This window comes from Bubalus bubalis, chromosome 4 (assembly GCF_019923935.1).
Source record: "Bubalus bubalis isolate 160015118507 breed Murrah chromosome 4, NDDB_SH_1, whole genome shotgun sequence".
NCBI classification, from domain to species: domain Eukaryota; kingdom Metazoa; phylum Chordata; class Mammalia; order Artiodactyla; family Bovidae; genus Bubalus; species Bubalus bubalis.
The window spans coordinates 43,794,429-43,812,026 of NC_059160.1; positions in this window are offsets into that span (position 1 = coordinate 43,794,429).

Genomic DNA, 17,598 nt, shown 5'->3' on the forward strand with positions numbered 1-17,598 from the left:
ACTCTGCGACCCCATGAACCACAGCATGCCAGGCCTCCCTGTCCATCACCAACTCCCAGAGTCCACCCAAATCCATGTTCATTGTGTCAGTGATGCCATCCAACCATCTCATCCTCTGTCATTCCCCTCTCCTCCTGCCCTCAATCTTTCCCAGCATCAGGGTCTTTTCCAATGAGTCAGCTCTTCTCATCAGGTGGCCAAAGTATTGGAGTTTCAGCTTCAACATCAGTCCCTCCAATCAATACCCAGGACTGATCTCCTTTAGGATGGAATGGTTGGATCTCCTTGCAGTCCAAGGGACTCTCAAGAGTCTTCTCCAACACCACAGTTCAAAAACATCAATTCTTCGGTGCTCAGCTTTCTTTATAGTGCAACTCTCACATCCATACATGACCACTGGAAAAATCATAGTCTTGACTAGACGGGCCTTTGTTGGCAAAGTAATGTCTCTGCTTTTCAATATGCTGTCTAGGTTGGTCATAACTTTCCTTCCAAGGAGTAAGCCTCTTTTAATTTCATGGCTGCAATCACCATCTGCAGTGATTTTGGAGCCCAGAAAAATAAAGTCAGCCACTGTTTCCCCATCTATTTCCCAAAAGTGATGGGACCAGATGCCATGATCTTTGTTTTCTGAATGTTGAGCTTTAAGCCAACTTTTTCACTCTCCACTTTCACTTTCATCAAGAGGCTCTTTAGTTCTTCTTCACTTTCTGCCATAAGGGTGGTGTCATATCTGAGGTTATTGATATTTCTCCTGGAAATCTTGTTAGAAACGTGCAAATCAAAACCACAGCAAGGGAACGCTCTGCACCTGTTTGAAAGGCCATCCTCAGTCTACAAAGGAAAATGGTGGAGAAGACATGGAGGAAAGAGAACACTTAGGGTGCTGATGAGATGTAAATGCTAAGAATTACTGTTGAGAGGAGTATGGAAATGCCTTTGTTAATTTTTAGTAAGATAAACATATTGATTCCAGATCAGGTCACAGGAGGACTTAAAACATGTCCTGCTCAGCATTCCCTCATTGTCAGCACCAGCAAGGGAAGAAGGTGCCTGAACAGCAGCTCTGCCCAAAGCCGGAAGACAGCCTCAGTGAGGGACACAGCAGTCAAGTCTCTTCCTCGTCAGGTGGTTAACGAGGCATAACTCATAGCAAAGCACTCCTTAACTCCAAATTTATTTTGCACAGAGACGAGGAAAGAATCAGACATAAACTATAAACTAAATCAAGTATCTCTATTTTTAAATTTAAATATAAAAAGTGAAGGATAAAATCAGTAAAAATTACACTTTAAGTGAATAAATTACAAACTAAATCAACTATATATTCTGACATATAAAAAAGAGGAGGATGGAAGCCACACAAATTACTGTAAGTGAGCAGCCTTTGACTATGTGGGTACCACCCAAGTTCTCCAGTCGACTCCACCGCTAGACTTGCCTGCAGACACCATCCGGGAACCAGAGCTGCTCTTTTCATCACACCAGAAGGAGCCTTCTTTGTCCCCAGGGTATGAAGAGAGCCCAAGTCTGTGCCTTCATGCACTTCTTCTGCCGGGCTCCAAGCAGAAGGCTCAGCCTGAGTTGCATTCTTCATCTTCTTCTCCTGCAGGTTAATGGCAGTAAAATGAGGCAAAGGAAGTGCCTAGAACTTGGACACCTCCCCTTTCTGCAGCTGTTTTATTTCCTTTTCTTTCTGTAAGTGACTTTTTTGAATCAAAAGAGAAAGAGCGTATTTCCACAGTTCTCCTCACCGGAATTTTGGGCTTAAAATGTACTCCATAGTGGGGCAATTGTTAAGCTCTTATCACTCCTGACTGCTCCTCATCCTCACCCTCTTGGGTGGGTTTTGGGGTTCTTGTCTTCCAAAGGCAGGAGTCCTGGGGACAGTGAGCGGAATTTCTTTCTTAACGGGAACACCCACAACACCTAACAAGATACAATAAGGGCAAGGCTTTGCATAAATTTAAAGTGTATCCTCCAATGTCCTCTTTGTTTCTCGCTGTTTGATTCTTTTCTCCGTTTCAAAATCAAAGCTAATAGGAACGGTGGGTGGCTTCTCTGGCAGTTTCTTAGGGAAAACGTGCCCACTGTAAAAAATTTCGGAATCCAGTTTCCATGCTTTAAATTTGTAGAGCCCTGCTTTACAGGATTACATTTTTTTGGATTTTGCATTTGTTTCCAACACCTCCACCACCTCTTGCTGCATTTTTATTCCCTTCTCTGATGCTTGTTTCTCAGTACTTTTTAGGATCTTCTGTGTATGGGAAGAAGAACCTGAAAAAGAATAGATATGCACTTATACATGACTGAATTAAGTTCCTGTACGCCTTATACAAACACAACATTGGAAATCAACTCAATTTCAATATAAGATAAAAATGAAATTGCACAGAATGAAAAAGAAAAAAGGGCCGTGAAAAATGCTGCCACCTTGTGGCCGTTTTCCATAACAACAACGTTGAAAGCTGTGCTGATGGGCACTTAATATTCAGAAGGGCCATGGGGTTGTGAGTAAACAACACCTGCCTTCAAGAAATGTTCTCAGAGTGTTCATCAAAACACCAGGCAGATGTTCAAGAGTCAACTGCAAGATGTTTCACTCATATCCTTTAAAAAAAATCACAGGAAATAATGTCAACCTTGCTAAATATTAGAGAAATCCAAAACTACAATGAGGTATCACCTCACACCAGTCAGAATAGCCATTGTCAAACACTCTACAAAGAACCAAGACTGGAGAGGGTGTGGAGAAATGAGAACCCTCCTCCATCGATCACTAATGGTCAGTTTTCATTCCAATCCCAAAGAAAGGCAATGCCAAAGAATGCTTAAACTAAACTACCACACAATTGCACTCATATCACATGCTAGCAAAGTAATGCTCAAAATTCTCTAAGCCAGACTTCAACAGTACATGAACCGTGAACTTCCAGATGTTCAAGCTGGTGTTAGAAAAGGCAGAGGAATCAGAGAGATCAAATTGCCAACAACTGTTGGGTCATCGAAAAAGCAAGAGAGTTCCAGAAAAACATCTACTTCTGCTTTATTGACTATGCCAAAGCCTTTGACTGTGTGGATCACAACAAACTAAGGAAAATTCTTCAAGAGATGGAAATACCAGACCACCTGATGTGCCTCCTGAGAAATCTGTATGCAGGTCAAGAAGCAACAGTTAGAACTGGACATGGAACTGAAGGAGGAAACAGACAGAACAGGCTCCATCTTGAAAGCAGGACTCCATCTTGGGCTGGACTGTGGACTTTGAGCTATATGCCCAGTATCTATGGAAATAACATACCAACTGGAAAACCAGAGCCCTCAGATTGAATAGCCCCAGGGCTTGTACCTTCTCTCCCTTGCCTAAAAGAATACCCTAATTATCTGTGTAACTGAATAGAATCATAAATTCTATTATGCTTATTGGGGTATGACCACAGGCCTACTGATAATTGTCCACCGTTAACTATCTAGGCTTAAGGCATACAAATCACAGGTTTAAGGTATACGAATCACGGATTAACTTTGATTGTATCCTTCTTGTCCTTTGTTCAGACTAGTTTCAGAGAATCTGGGGAGATGGGTTTGAGCATGTACACTTAGGATATATAAGGTTTTCACAAAAACTGGTCGGGGTCCTTGGCTAAGAGGAGACTCTGCCTTGGGCCTGCCGGTGTAATAAACTGCACTCCACTATCTGCACTGTCCTTCTGAGTGAGTTTTTTCCTGGAATGCATGGCTACAGTAGAAAAACAGTCTGGTTCCACATTAGGAAAGGAGTACATCAAGGCTGTATATTGTCATCCTGCTTATTTAACTTATATGCAGAATACATCATAAGAAATGCTGGGCTGGATGAAGCACAAGCTGAATCAAGATTGCTGAGAGAAATATCAATAACCTCAGATATGCAGATGGCACCACTTTTATAGCAGAAAGCGAAGAACTAAAGAGCCTCTTGATGAAGTGAAAGAGGAGAGCGAAAAAGTTGGCTTAAAGCTCAACATTCAGAAAACTAAGATCATGACATCTGGTCCCACTACTTCACGGCAAACAGATGGGGAAACAGTGACAGACTTTATTTCTTTGAGCTCCAAAATCACAGAAGATGGTGACTGCAGCCGTGAAATTAAAAGACACTTGCTCCTTGGAAGAAAAGTTATGACCAACCTGGCAGCTTATTAAAAAGCAGAGACATTACTTTGTCAACAAAGGTCTGTCTAGTCAAAACTATGGTTTTTCCAGTAGTCATGTATTGATGTGAGAGTTGGACTATAAAGAAAACTGAGTGCAAAAGAATTGATGCTTTTAAACTGTGGTGTTGGAGAAGATTCTTGAGAGTCCCTAGGACTGCAAGGAGATCCAACCAGTCCATCCTAAAGGAGACTCAGTCCTGAGTGTTCATTGGAAGGACTGATGTTGAAGCTGAAACTCCAATACTTTGGCCTACTTGATGTGAAGAACTGACTCATTTCAAAAGACCCTGATGCTGGGAAAGATTAAAGGTGGGAGGAAAAAGGGATGACAGAGGATGAGATGGTTGGATGGCATCACTGACTCAATGGACATGAGCTTGAGTAAGGTCCAGAAGTTGTTGATGGACAGGGAGGCCTGGTGTGCTGCAGTCCATGGGATAGCAAAGAGTCGGACACAACTGAGCGACTGAACTGAACTGAACTGATCACTAATGGTTAGAGGAAGGCAAATCAAAAGTCCAATGAGCTGTCACCTCACACTAGTGAGAATGGCCATCTCAGAGAATCTCCAACAATACATGTTGCAGAGGATGCAGAGAGAAGGGAACTCCCCTGCACTCTTGGTGGGAATGTAAATCGGTCCATCCATTAGGCAAAGAGTATGAAGTTTGTTTTAAAAAACTAAACATAGAAGTACCTTAAGATGCAGCAATTTCACACCTGGGTGTAGATATGGAGAAAACCAAAATTTGAAAAGACCCTACAGCCCTATGTTCACAGCTGCACTAGGACTATTAACAAGCTGCTGCTAAGTCACTGCAGTCGTGTCCAATTCTGTGCGAACCCATAGATGGCAGCCCACCAGGCTCCCCCATCCCTGGGATTCTCCAGGCAAGAACATTGGAGTGGGTTGCCATTTCCTTCTCCAATGCATGAAAGTGAAAAGTGAAAGTGAAGTCGCTCAGTCGTATCCGACTCTTAGCGACCCCATGGACTGCAGCCCACCAGGCTCCTCCATCCATGGGGTTTTCCAGAGTACTGGATTGCCTTTTCCGAGGACCATAAACAAGACACGGCAGCAATCAAAGTGCAAAACACAGATGAACAGATAAAGAAGATGGCAGACCTAGACATAATACAATATTCCGTTCAGCTCAGTAGCTCAGTCCTGTTCGACCCTTTGCAACCCCATGAATCGCAGCACGCCAGGCCTCCCTGTCCATTAACAACTCCTGGAGTTCACTCAAACTCATGTCCATCGAGTTGGTGATGCCATCTCATCCTCTGTTGTCCCCTTCTCCTCCTGCCCCTAATCCCTCCCAGCATCAGGGTCTTTTCCAATGAGTCAACTCTTCGCATGAGGTTTATTGGCGCTTCAGCTTTAGCATCAGTCCTTCCAAAGAAATCCCAGGGCTGATCTCCTTCAGAATGGACTGGTTGGATCTCCTTGCAGTCCAAGGGACTCTCAAGAGTCTTCTCTAACACCACAGTTCAAAAGGATCAATTCTTCGGCGCTCAGATTTCTTCACAGTCCAACTCTCACATCCATACATGACCACAGGAAAAACCATAGCCTAGACTAGATGGACCTTTGTTGGCAAAGTAATGTCTCTGCTTTTGAATATGTTATCTAGGTTGGTCATAACTTTCCTTCAAAGGAGTAAGCGTCTTTTAATTTCATGGCTGCAATCACCATCTGCAGTGATTTTGGAGCCCAAAAAAATAATGTCTGACACTGTTTCCACTGTTTCCCCATCCATTTGCCACGAAGTGATGGGACCAGATGCCATGATCTGAGTTTTCTGAATGTTGAGCTTTACGCCAACTTTTTCACTCTCCTCTTTCACTTTCATCAAGAGGCTCTTTAGTTTCTCTTCACTTTCTGCCATAAGGGTGGTGTCATCTGCATATCTGAGGTTATCGATATTTCTCCCAGCAATCTTGATTCCAGCTTGTGATTCTTCCAGCCCAGCATTTCTCAGGATGTACTCTGCATATAAGTTAAATAAGCAGGGTGACAATAGACAGCCTTGACGTACTCCTTTTCCTATTTGGAACCAGTCTGTTGTTCCATGTCCAGTTCTAACTGTTGCTTCCTGACCTGCATATAGGTTTCTCAAGAGGCAGGTCAGGTGGTCTGGTATTCCCATCTCTTTCAGAATTTTCCACAGTTTGTGGTGATCCATACAGTCAAAGGCTTTGGCATAGTCAATAAAGCAGATATAGATGTTTTTCTGGAACTCTCTTGCTTTTTCCATGATCCAGCGGATGTTGGCAATTTGATCTCTGGTTCCTCTGCCTTTTCTAAATCCAGCTTGAACATCGGAAAGTTCACAGTTCACGTATTACTGAAGCCTGGCTTGGAGAATTTTGAGCATTACTTTACTAGCGTGTGAGATGAGTGCAATTGTGCCATAGTGTGAGCATTCTTTGGCATTGCCTTTCTTTGGGACTGGAATGAAAACTGACCTTTTCCAGGCCTGTGGCCACTGCTGAGTTTTCCAAATTTGCTGGCATATTGAGTGCAGCACTTTCACAGCATCATCTTTCAGGATTTGAAATAGCTCAACTGGAATTCCATCACCTCCACTAGCTTTGTTCGTAGTGATGCTTTCTAAGGCCCACTGGACTTCACATTCCAGGATGTCTGGCTCTAGGTCAGTGATCACACCATCGTGATTATCTCAGTCATGATGATCTATTTTATACAGTTCTTCTGTGTATTCTTGCCACCGCTTCTTAATATCTTCTGCTTCTTTTAGGTCCATACCATTTCTGTCCTTTATCGAGCCCATCTTTGCATGAAATTTTCCCTTGGTGTCTCTAATTTTCATGAAGAGATCTCTAGTCTTTCCCATTCTGTTGTTTTCCTCTATTTCTTTGCATTGATCCCTGAGGAAGGCTTTCTTATCTCGCCTTGCTATTCTTTGAAACTCTGCATTCAGGTGCTTATATCTTTTCTTTTCTCCTTTGCTTTTCGCTTCTCTTCTTTTCACAGCTATTTGTAAGGCCTCCTCAGACAGCCATTTTGCTTTTGCACATTTCTGTTCCATGGGGATGGTCTTGATCCCTGTCTCCTGTACAATGTCACAAACCTCCATCCATAGTTCATCAGGTACTCTATCAGATCTAGTCCCTTAAATCTATTTCTCACTTCCATTGTATAATCAATCATAAAGGATTTGATTTAGGTCATACCTGCATGGTCTATTCAGCCATTGCTGCTGCTGCTAAGTCACTTCAGTTTTGTCCGACTCTGTGCGACCCCATAGACGGCAGCCCACCAGGCTCCCCCACCCCTGGGATTCTCCAGGCAAGAACACTGGAGTGGGTTGCCATTTCCTTCTCCAATGCATGAAAGTGAAAAGTGAAAGTGAAGTCGCTCAGTCATGTCCAACCCTCAGCGACACCGTGGACTGCAGCTTTCCAGGTTCCTCCATCCATGGGATTTTCCAGGCAAGAGTACTGGAGTGGAGTGCCATTGCCGTCTCTGATTCAGCCATTAAAAAGGATCAAATAATGACTGGAATCCCTTCCAGCCACAGGGAGGAAAGTAGAGGTGATCATTCTAAGTGAAGTAGGGGAGACAGGGCAAGACAGAATCATATGGTATCACTTCTAGGTAGAATTGAAAAATGGAGACACATGAACTTCTTCACCAAAGAGAAACAGCCTCACAGACTTATGGTTCCCAAGAAGAAACTTATAGTTCCCAAGGAGGAAAAGATGAGGGCAGGGAGAAATGAGCTGGTTCAGATTAACATACACACACTACTCTTTATAAAATCATCCACAAGGACTCACTGCAAAGCATAAGGAACCTCCTCAACACTCTGTAATAACCTATATGGGAAGAAAACCTTTAAAAACCAAGTATATGTCTGCTGCTGCTACTGCTGCTAAGTCGCTTCAGTCGTGTCTGACTCTGTGCGACCCCATAGATGGCAGCCCACCAGGCTACCCTGTCCCTGGGATTCTCAAGGCAAGAACACTGGAGTGGGTTGCCATTTCCTTTTCCAATGCATGAAAAGTGAAAAGTGAAAGTGAAGTCGCTCAGTTGTGTCCAGACTCTTAGTGACCCCATGGACTGCAGCCTACCAGGCTCCTCTGTCCATGGGATTTTCCAGGCAAGACTACTGGAGTGGGGTGCCATTGCCTTCTCCGAGTGTATGTCTAGGTATTCATGAATCAAGCACCTGGAAGGACATTACCCTCCCTCATTACTGTGCTCAGTCACTCAGTTGTGTAGGACTCTTTGCAACTCCATGGACTCTAACCTACCAGGCTCATCTGTCCATGGGATTGTCCAGGCAAGAATACTGGAATGGGTTGCCATTTCCTTCTCCAGGGGATCTTCCCCACTCAGGGATCAAATCTAAATCTCTTGCATCTCCTTCACTGCAGGCAGATTCTTTACTGCTGAGCCACATAAGGGAAGACACACTCATTATTAAATCGATGCAAATAAAATCTACACTGAGAATCCCCTCCCACTGGTCAGAATGGCCATGATCAGAAAGATCTCCAAAGAATAAATGCTGCAGAGGACGTGGGGAAAATGGAGTCCTCCTACACCCTGAGTGGGGATGCACAAGGGTGCAGCCACAATGGAAAACTGCATGGAGGTGCCTGAAAAAAGTAAACAAAGAGGAGCCATGGGATCCGGCAACCTCATTCTGGGCTCAGATCTGGAGAACACCACAATTTGAAATGACACGTGCACCCCTGTTTTCAGGGAAGCAGTGTTTATAATGGCCAAGACATAGAGTCCACCAAAATGTTCAGCAACAGGAACATGAAGACTGAGTGGTGCATCTATGCACTGGACTACTCCTCAGGCTCTGGGGGTGGAATCAGGATGGGGGAGCGTGGGCCTCTAACCAGTAGCTGGTTGGAAGAAGAGAGACAAATCCTGGAGGCAGGGGTTCCCTGAAGTCTGTGGGCCCCAGTGCCCTGATGGGCTTCATCCCCAGTGGGGATGTGGGCAGGGCCTGAGCCCCTTTGATGAAGCCACAGCAGCACTGGACTGAGAAGTCTCCTGAGGGTGCCTCAAACTCTGACAGTGTTTTACAAAAGAGCAAGAGGATGAAGCTGAGCTTCTGTGGGTCAGTCCTTCCAGCTCTGAATTGCTTCCAACAAGACCACTATCACCTGCATGTAGGTGCTATAACCCACCTGCCCCCTCCTGACCTTTCCTCTTCCTCCCAATGATTCCAGTGACATTTCCAGCCTGGATCCCTCCCCCAGCTCAGATACATCTGTTCATCCACTGCCTCCCCGTCACACCTTGGGGACTAACAGGCCCCTCAGAGGACTGTGATCCTGTTGCTCCCCACGCCCCGGAGGCAGCCCCACCTTCCTCGGCTGCTGAGCCCAGACACCTGGTGTAACCGAGCAGGAGCCTATGGGGCCTTCCCAGAAGAGACCCCGTCCCATATCCTCTGCTGTAGCTCCTCTCTGAAGTATGGAGATAACAGTATCTGAGGCACACTCCCTGAGTTGTTTTACAGATGCTAAAACCCCCACTGAGTGGAAGAAGTTAACTATTTGATGAGCATGAACACATAACCAGAGCTTCCAGTGCCTGAGAATTTGTGAGTTTAGCCACCTGTTACCTCACCAATCAGAGAACCATGCACCAGAGGGTCACATACTCTATGACCCCCTCCCTCATGTGGCCTGTACAACTACTTTGCTGAAACACTTCAGGGAGTTCAGGGTTTAGAGCACAAGCCACCTTTCCTCTTTGTATTGGTACTTTTAGAATTATCACTTCACTTTCCTTCACCACAGGCTTCCCTTGTGGCTCAGCTGGTAAAGAATCTGCCTGCAATATGGGAGACCTGGGTTCGATCCCTGGGTTGGGAAGATCCCCTGGAGAAGGGAAAGGCTACCCACTCTAGTATTCTGGCCTGGAGAATTCCATGGCCTGTATAGTCCATGGGGTCACAAAGAGTCATTCACGACTGAGTGACTTTCACTTCCCTTCACCACAACCTGGCACCAGTAGACTGGCTTTATTGCACTCAGGAGTGTGGGCCCAAGTTTGGTCAGTAACACTGGGGCCTCCCAGGCTCCCAATTCCTTATGCCCCAGTGACTGTCAGCATCTCCTCCAGAGCCCATGGCCAGTCCCCACACTAATTCCTCCCTACCTCTAAGCCCGCAGTTACTGGTTATATGATGGTATTGATGATGACATTCAGAAAAGCCAGCTTTGCAAGGTAGACACTTCTGGGCTTGACACTGGGACCCTTTCCATGGGTAGGATGGAGTGACTGCTCTCTCAGGCCCTATGGAGGAAGAGCTCACCTTCTGATGAAGCCAGGACTTGATCCTGCCCAGGGGATTCCATGGTCTTCATTCTCCCCAGACCCCCACCCACATGGCTGCTGTCTGTGCCAGTCTATATGGGACCTTGGTAATCTCCTAAAATGAGGGTGATTTTGTACACAGCTAATGGGTTGAACGGTGGCGTCAAAAGATGTACAAGACCGCATCTGGGAAAAGGGCTTTTGTAGATGCATTTAAAGATGTCAAGGTGAGGTCATCTTGGGTGTGGGTGGCCCTCAATCCAATTGGCTTACAGGTTCCTTGTAAGAGACAAAAGAAGGGAGATACAGACACAGAGGACAAGCTGCAGGAAGACAGAGGCAGAGATGGGAGGGAGGAAGCCACAAGCCCAGGGACTCTTGGAGCCCCTGAAGCTGGAAAAGGCAGGAAGGACCCTATCCTGGAGCTTCTGGAGGGACCTCAGCCCTGCACCACCTTGATCTCAGGTGTCTGGTCTCCAAGACTCGGGGAGGATGAACTCCTGTTGTTTTAAATCACCCAGCTTGTGGTCATTTGTTAGAGAAGCCACAGAGCAGCCACACAGACCCTGCTCTGTAGGATCCTAGAAGTGTGGGTCTCACCAAAGGCAGATGGAGGCTGGATTACAGAACCCTTAGAGTCAGCATTGGTCCCCCCAAAATCCTAAAGCAGTGGCTGGACACCAGAATGTTGAGGGGTCAAGTCTGAAGCCCATCCCTCAGGGTACCAGCTGCACACACTTCCCCAGGTTCTTACACTGTACACATGGTGTAGTAAGTATTTAGTCCTGACTGAGGACATTTAATGTCACCGTTCACATTGCTCATTAAGAAGTCACGAGTTACACAGGTGAAAACCCAGTCAGGACGCTTGCTACACCAATGAGCAATTCTGAAGATGGTCAGGGGTGGGGACTTAGGTGCAGCCAGCAGCCCTTCCTCCCTCCCCACCCCCTCCTCCACCCCTGTATCCCCTTCACCCCCTCCTACTCCCCTAAGAAGAGTCCTCATTGGGAAGCTGGGATAACAAGCAGAGGCATCTCTAAGAAAACCTTGGCTGACCCCCAGGCTAGCTGTTCCTGAACCTCATCCACCCTTCCCAGGTAAAACACCCGAATACGAGGAAAGACTTCACAGGCGGGAGCCACCCCAGCAACAGCACGCTTGCTGAGTGGGCTCGTGCAGGCCAGGCAGGATGGTCCTGGCCCCAGGGGCTCTTCTGTAAGCTTTCCATTTCCCTGCCTGAGTTATCCTCCCCATCCTGGCTCCCACTGCCTTTTCTCTTGTTTCCTCACCCCCGCCTGGGGAGGTCCGACAGCAGGTACAGGTGACACACCCCTTTCTTACCTGGTCTACAAAAGACCTGACCACAAACAGCAATCCACAAGGCCCTCTTGCCAGCCCAGCTCCACACTTTCAACAGAGTATGGCATAGAGTATAGCTGCAGGCACTCATACCCGCTTACATAGACCTCAACCTAGGCATATCTGGGAAGGGCTGGCCAGCCAGGTCAGATTAGCCAAATCCTCACCCATCAGGGGCTCACAGTTGCAGAAAATGGGCCTTGTTGTGCGTGCCAGGCACACAGTTGTGGGTCCACAACTGTCATTTTATCTGGCCCACGAGTAGGAGGTAATTTCAAGAAGACCCTCTCCTAAAGAGAGGAACCCAGGAGTCAGGGAGAGGAAGGGTGGTGGTGAAGACAGGGGCCCAGTGCCCGGGAGCAGTGGAAGCCTCTGGAACACCCATTGGAGGGAGGCTGCATAGTGAAGCCCAAGGTTACTCACCTGTCCAGGAGTAGCTGTTTGTTAGTTCAAGTCCTGCTCTGAGGGGCTCAGGGTCAGGCCTGACCAACAGGTGGGCTGGAAGTGCTCTGCAAAGAGGGCTCTGTGCACAGTTCCTAGGTCATGAGCCCTGTAGGTACCTGCTCAGGTGAGCCCCATATCCTGGGAGGAGCCGGCCCACCAGAACCCCGTGTTCCTGGGAGGGATGTATGAATGAGCATCCTATCTGTGCAGCCAGCACAGAGTAGCTTAGTGACTGACTCCCGTGTAGGCAGCGCTGGGATGAGATGAGAACCAGGACATGCAGTGGGGCCCCTGAACCCACCCTGGGCCCATCCAGAGTGAAGCAGTCAGTAGGCGGGTGCTGGCCACTGTGTTGTGTATGGGAGGCCCCACAGGTACCTCTTGTTTCTTCCTCTTGACACCACAGAGGCCTTCCCAGGACACAGCAGACAGCTTGCCCTGGGTGGTGGGAGCTTCTGGTGACTCTGAAGGGGGTGCGAGAGAGAAGGACCAGACAGGAGGGAAGTGGGTGCCCTGGCAGAGCCACGGGGCTCGGGACCCGAGGGGGCCTTTCTGGTCTGAGCTGAGAGTGGATGAGCAGGTGGTGAGTGTGGGCCAAGAAAGCAGCCCTGGTGACATAAGACTGACCCTGCTTCAGAGTGACAAGCCTTCTGGATGATCCCAGAGACAGAATGTGAGACAAGAGTCCTGGTAAAAGAAGATGAGTCAACCCCCTAAGAGGAGGCTCTGTGAGCTGCCCTGGGAGGGGTGAAGGGGACAGGTGTGAACCTCTGTGAATAGGCAGTTACCCTGTGCGGGCAGCGGGCACACACCCCACTCCGTGGCCGCATGTCTATCATTCTGGGTGGGTTACTTGGCTTCTCAGAGCCTCAGCCTCTCATCCTGCTTGTGGAATGATGGTAGCATGGACGGACTAGTCATTTGCTCAGGACAGGGCAGAAAAGGGTCTCATGGAAATTCCACAGAACACCATCAATATGGGACTCACAGCCCGCTTCCTGCAGGTCTGTCTTAGGAATCCAGAGAGCAAATGCGAGCAGACATGTAGCAGAGCCTGGGATGGGCTTGGTTTTGGTGGTTGGTGGAGTGATGCTCTCATCCCCAGGCCCTGCCAGCACTGGCCCTTCAGGCTTTGGCTTGGGGAGCCCGTGGAGTGTGAGTCCAGCTGTGCCCACCAAGGAAGCCTGGAGGACTTGGCAAGGAAGCACTGGTGTGGTCATCACCTGTACAGAAGCTTCCAAGCCAGGGTCTGCTGGGAACTCGTCTTGCACATGGGTTTCAAATCCAGAGCATACATCAGCTTCTAGCAGCTGTTTGTTTTCTAGAAACAATGTCCTAATATCCAGTATTACCACTGCCTGTGAAAAGACACGTCCGATCTGGCTCCAAGTGCTGCTTCTGGATCCCTCCTGACTGAAGGCCCAGCAGTCAGTGTCAGCGAGTCAGACTGCCAGGTGGTGTCAGGGGTAGGGGGCAGGAGCACACAGTCCAGGCCCATGAGGGGCCATGCTGTCCATAGACCAGGTGCTGTGCTTGAAGGTGTGCCCTCCCCCCACTCCATGGGACACAGACCACCATCCCCTTACAGATTGTTACCAAGTTAAGTCCTGTGGACCCTGCTCGGGCCCTAGCCTGGCCGAGGCTCTCTGCCTCAACAAGGAAGGTTTCCTTTCTCCAAGCGGGTTCAAGTAGGTGATTATGAAACCAAAGCCAAGACCAACACAGCACAGTCTTTACTCAGAGGTCAAAGAACAGAGAGGAAAGCAAGTTCACAGCTCAGCTTCTCGCCCTCTGCAGAGAGGGATTTAATTCTCCAGAGTAAAGAAAAGGAGGAGGACTGAGGCTAATGCTGGGGAGGCACATGCATCGGGAAGGGGAGAGGAAGGCCACCTCCTTTTTACTGTTTAGGTTCTTCCTGTCTGGTCACGGTCACTGGTAGACGTGTCACTGAATACGATAGATCAATTCAGTTCAGTTCAGTCGCTCAGTTGTGTCTGACTCTTTGCGCCCCCATGGACTGCAGCACGCCAGGCCTCCCTGTCCATCACCAACTCCCAGAATTTACTTAAACTCATGTCCATTGAGTTGGTGATGCCATCCAATCATCTCATCCTCTGTCATCCCCTTCTCCTCCCGCCTTCAATCTTTCCCAGCATCAGGGTCCTTTCAAATGTGTCAGTTCTTCACACTATGTGGCCAAACTATTGGAGTTTCAGCTTCAGCATCAGTCCTTCCAATGACTATTCAGGACTGATTTCCTTTAGGATGGATTGATTGGATCTCCTTGCAGCCCAAGGGACTTTCAAGAGTCTTCTCCAACACCACAGTTCAAAAGCATCAGTTCTTCAGCGCTCAGATTTCTTTAAAGTCCAACTCTCACATCTGTACATGACCACTGGAAAAACCATAGCCTTGACTAGACGGACCTTTGTTGGCAAAGTAATGTTCCCGCTTTTTAATATACGATAGATAATACAGTAAAATCAACATACAATGAAACTCAGGATCTGCTGGAGGTCAGAATAGGTTGCCATCTTGGTCCTAGCTGGCTCCATCTGGTTTTCTTTCTTTGTAGCTTCCTTTCTTCTCTCTGGACCCTATGATTTAAAGACTTCTGTTAACTCTTGCTAAAAGAGGTGCTTGGAGGGTTGTGAGCAAGGACACCCCTATTAAAGTGGGTTCACGGGTTTTGACCAAGGGCTGCAGCAGCTCTGACAACACAAGGGAGAGGCTGAGAGGGCAGTCAGTCTTACACCTGCCCTGGGCCCATGGCCAGATGTGGAGGCGGTTAGCACGGGGCATGAGGTCAGGGGAGGTTCTATGTTTACAGGGAAGAGGTGAACGTGGGTCTGTGGCAGTTTCGCAATGAACAATTCTCACAAACACACAGCATTGTTAAGAGACAATGCAGGGAAAGCTCTCAGAGAAGCAACTTCCTGAGAAAATGCTGAGCATCTATTTATTGGTAACTTATCTTGTAATCTTTAACTAAGAGCAGTAAAGCAAGACAGAGACCAGAATGCAGGGATTAAGGAGGCTTCCTTCTGGAGGTCCAGAGGTAATCACACGAGAGTCATCAAGAAAGGTCTTCGAAGATAAGGGAGCTTGTTCCGCATGCAGAACAGCATCTAACTAATGCTGACAGGTCAGCCAGAACGTCTAACTTAAGGGTAGGGGAAAGAGATCAGGAAGAGGGAGTGAGTAAGATTAAATTCCAGGAGACAATTTCTGAGAAAACAGTAAAACTTGGGATTCCCACATGGGTCCAGACACAGACTGCCTGAAGACCCTGCTACAGAATCCCTGACTCTTCCTGTGGATACTGGGTTGAGGGAGGAGGGATTCAGGCAGCAAAGCAGACATCCAGAGCTCTGGATGCTCGTATGGGGAAATGGGGGCACAGCAACAGGGGCTCAGCCTGCAAAACCCCAGAACCACTCCCATCAGCTCCAGAGCCGCTCCTGGAGTACCAAGGAGAAGCGGGTCTCCCACCTGCTAGATGTGGAAGAAGAGGTGGAGTCTGTAGGGCCACCTCACCTAATGGGAGGGAGGCTTTAGATCAGGGCAGGTGCTTCCCACCAGCTGCATGAGCTTCCTGGGGCAGATGGTCAGAACAACAGAACAACAGAAGCCTGTCCTCTCTCAGTCTCGGACACCAGACATCTGAGATCAAGGTGTCCCAGTGCAGTGCTCTCTCCAGAGGCTCCAGTGGAGAGTCCTTCCTGCCTCTTCCAGCTTCTGGGGTCTCCAGGCATCCCTGGGCTTGTGGGCCCCTCCATCCCATCTTCGCCTTCACCTGGTGTCTCCTCTGTGTCTCTGTCTTGGGGAGGGAAGGAGCCTTGCTCTCATGGTCCTGCCTCAGTGGACCTGGGGATGGTGGTGGAGGTTGGGGTGCAGCAGCCCCAGGATCTCTTCTGACAGATGCTGTCTTTCTGTGGACAAGTCTCCCCTCACTCCTCTATCCTCCCTAGAGACTCAGGAGCCCAAAGCATGGGGTACCTCTGGCACCAGGATCCACCCTAGGGAATTTCTCAGAAGCAGGGACCAGGCCTGGAGGCTGAGGGGAGGAGGGAGCTGGTCTGTTTATGATGCACCAAGGGGACTAGGATGCCTCGTACCCAGGAGGGCCTTGGACTCGGCTAACTACCACCTGGGATCTCCTGCCCCTCCCTGGTAGAGGGCCCCATGATGCACCCGGCCCCCCATCTGCTTCTGACCCCAGCTACAGAGTCAGGGATCCAGAAACCCCCTCCTCGGCTTCTTTTTACGTGGAGGCTCCCAGAAGTCCCTGAAGCTGTTATGCTGAAGGTGAGTTATGGTGAAGGATGAAGATTAAACTCAGTGAGGACAGAGGTGAGCACGGGCTCAGCAGTTGTGGCTGGTGGGCTCTGGAACACAGGCTTCTCTAGTTGTGGCACACGGGCTTAGTTGCCCCGAGGCATGTGGGATCCTAGTTCCCCGACCAAGGCGGGAAACCTCATCCCCGGCCTTGGAAGGCAGGTTCTTAACCACTGGGCTACCAGGAAAGTCCCTAAACTGTCATTTAAAAAATTTATTTCTGTTCAGCCTGACTGACTCCCACTATGGTCTTCCAGTTCACCATCCATTCCGCTGTGTCATCTAATCTGCTACTGTTTTCTTTAAGTGCATTAGTGATTTCATTCTTCAGCTCCATTGGCTTCTTAATATCGTCTCTGTTAAACTTCTGTGTTCACCCAGCCTTCTCCAAAGATCACTGAGCATCTTTATGATCAGGACTTTGAGATCCACTGGGTAGACTGTGATCCCCACTTTACTTAGTTCTTATTTTATCTTGATCCATTGTTTGGAAGACATTCCTCTGCTGCCTCATCTTGCCTAAATCTCTGTGCTTATTTGTATGTTATGTAGGTTGCTTATGCCTCCCTGTTATGGAGAAGTGGCCTCATACAGGAGACACTCTATGGGGCCCAACAACACACTCCCATCAGGTCACCTGTAATGGAGCTGTATGGTCTATGGGAACTCTATGTGGGCAGACTATTGTGGGCTCCCCAGCAGGCAGGACTTGGCCTTGGCCTGGGTGGCTACTGGGGATTGAACCCATGCCCTTCACCCTGTGGAGTTCCAACCACTGGATCACCAGTGAATTCCTTACAATACTACTTTTAAGGAAAAAACACGGGTTTTTTTATAGATATTATAGATATAGATACACCCAAAGATATTGGGTGTACATGCTGAAGAAGTCTGGGGCGGCAGACAGCAGGGGTACATAGGGATGAAATAACAACAGACCTCAAG